Source organism: Penaeus monodon, chromosome 14 (genome assembly GCF_015228065.2).
Source record: "Penaeus monodon isolate SGIC_2016 chromosome 14, NSTDA_Pmon_1, whole genome shotgun sequence".
In the NCBI taxonomy this organism is placed as follows: Eukaryota; Metazoa; Arthropoda; class Malacostraca; order Decapoda; family Penaeidae; genus Penaeus; species Penaeus monodon.
In genome coordinates, this window is record NC_051399.1 from 20,198,811 (window position 1) to 20,201,656 (window position 2,846).

The window sequence follows — 2,846 nt, forward strand, 5'->3', positions numbered from 1 at the left end:
GCGCTATCCAGTGTCTTGAAGTTTCGTCTTAATGCCTCTTATAATAAGTCCCTTCGCTGGATCATAGGGTACAGTTAGCGGACCACGTGTCCAACTGGCGGTTATACCATGAGACTGGCATGGGACCTATTATTGCATAATCCGGGATCGCCAATTCAGGCTATATGGGCACCTAGTTCGTTTCCCCGTGGACGCCCTGCCCATCGGTTTGTCTCTCTGTGAGACTACCCTGGGTGGAGGAGGCCTGTGGGACGACCCAGGAAATCATTTGGGTTGGGCAGCTGGACGAGACCTGTCCCCAGAATTTGAGATGGGCCGTGGCCTGCCTGGAGATTCGCCTCGAGGGATCCTCGTGGTTGGAAGCGAAAAGGGGGATGCGGCCATGCGCCCCCGTTTGGGATTAGCCCCTTGATGATGATGATGATGTTACAAGTGAGAAGTTGAAGATTTCTACGCACCAACACATTTAAATACTTCTATTTAGATGCTCAATGCTAGTTGAGAGCGCCAGTACTGCACATTTCTCTGGTGATCCCTCTGTTGTTACCCATGTTATGCAAATTTAGAAGTTTCCCTATGCATTTGCCAATTACTCTGCCCTAAAAACATAAAACTGAAAAATAAATGCTCTACTCTTTTAGTTATTGCCTGGACTATACTCAAGTTATCAAGGGAACAGTGGGGATATGATGGAGAAAGCTGGAGTGATAGAGCCATCAACGAGCACTTGGCTTTCGCCAATTGTACTTGTGAGGAAGAAAGGGTGGTTTTGTAAGATTTTGTGTGGATTTTAGGAACCTTAATGCACTGACAGTAGCTGACAGTTATCCTTACCTCCAGTTTAGCAAATGTTAGATGAGCTCAATGATTCTACTATCTTCACTTCTCTTTTATGCTCGAAGTGCATATTGGGCTATTCCAGTGCACCAGATGTAGACCAAAACAGCTTTTTCAGATGGTGCTAGAGTGTTCCAGTTCTGCAGGATGCCGTATGGACTTCGTACTGCACCCTCAGACCTTCCAGCGTACAATTAACCTCGTGCTTGCAAGTGTTCTCGGTAAGCATACTGCTGCTATTTGGACGACATGTTGTCTTTTCCAGGGGGGTTACAGCACATCTCAAAGATTTGAAAGAAACCATGGATTTAATCCATGCTGCTGGCCTAAGAGTAAATCCAGAGAATGTGAGGTTGCAGTACGCGCTTCAATTTTTTGGGACACCTCTTTTTCCGAGGAGGGAATACTCCCAAAACCCTGAAAAGTCTCCACCATAGCTGATATGCCCAGACCTAAGGATGCAAAGGTGTAAGACGTTTTTGGGGAGCCTCAGGATTCTTTAGGCATCATAGAATTATGCTGCTATTGCCTCTCCACTCTTTCAGTTAACTCGCAAAGACGCAAAAGTTCAATGGAACTCGGATGCTCAGCAGTCATTCGAAAAGCTTAAGGATGATTTATTTTTGCCCCAGTCCTCGAAAACCCATGCCTTTTTAGGTACATACTGATGCTTCTAAAGTGGCTGTAGGTGCTTGTCTTATGCAACGGGATGATTCAGGTATTGTCCTTTCTGTTGCGATTATAGCGGAAGTTACGAGGAGCAGAGACGCGTTACTCGGGAACAGATAGTGAAGCTTTAGCTGTAGTGGAAGCTGTCAGAGCGTTTGACCCCATATATATATGGGACGCCAACTTTACTGTTTTTATAGATCACCATTCTCTTTGTTATATATTTTCCAGATATTGTATATATATATATTTTGTATATATATTTATAAGTATATTATATGTATAATATGATTTTATTGTATATAATATGTAATATTATATTTATATCTATATTGTATATATAGTATAAAATATAGTATATATATGTATATATATGTATAATTTTCTATGTATATAATGTATATAATGTATATATATATGTATTATATAATAAAATATGTATATATATGTATATTTTAATTGTATATATATTATATTTTGTATATATTATGTATATATATGTATATATAGTATATATATGTACTATATGTTATATATATATATGTATATATATGTTTTTTATGTTTATATGTATATATATGTATATATATGTATATATATGTATGTATTGTATATATATGTATATATATGTATATATATGTATTTTAATGTATATATTTTTTGTATCTATATGTATATATATGTATAATTTGTATATATATGTATAAATGTATTTATATTTTATATATTGTATATATATTTTAATTATATGTTTTTATATGTATATATTTTGTATTTATTGTATATATATTTATATATATGTATTTTATATGTATATATATGTATATATATGTATATATATGATATATATGTATATATTTTTGTATTTATATGTATATATATGTCTATTATATTTCTATTTTTTTATATATATTTGTATATATATTATTATGTATATATTTTGTATTATATGATTATTATATATATATGTATTTTGTATTTATATGTATATATTGTATATATATGTATATATATGTAATATATGTATATATATGCTAAATGGTTAAGGTATAAACTTAAGGCAAAATTATAGGGATATAAGGGGTTTTTTTAAATTACTTATTTGTACATGGGTAGTAGAAATATGCTAAATAGAATTACTGTAAAAAAAAAAAAAAAAAAAAAAAAAAAAAAAAAAAAAAAAAAAAAAAAAAAAAAAAAAAAAACGGGCGGAAGGCAATGACAAACCCCCGCTCTAAATGCCAAGAAAAATCATGGAAAGCCCATGATCGTAAAGGGCCGCGATGGCCGATTGTTTAGAGTATCAGACTCAAGACTGTCACGACGGCAATCTGAGTTCG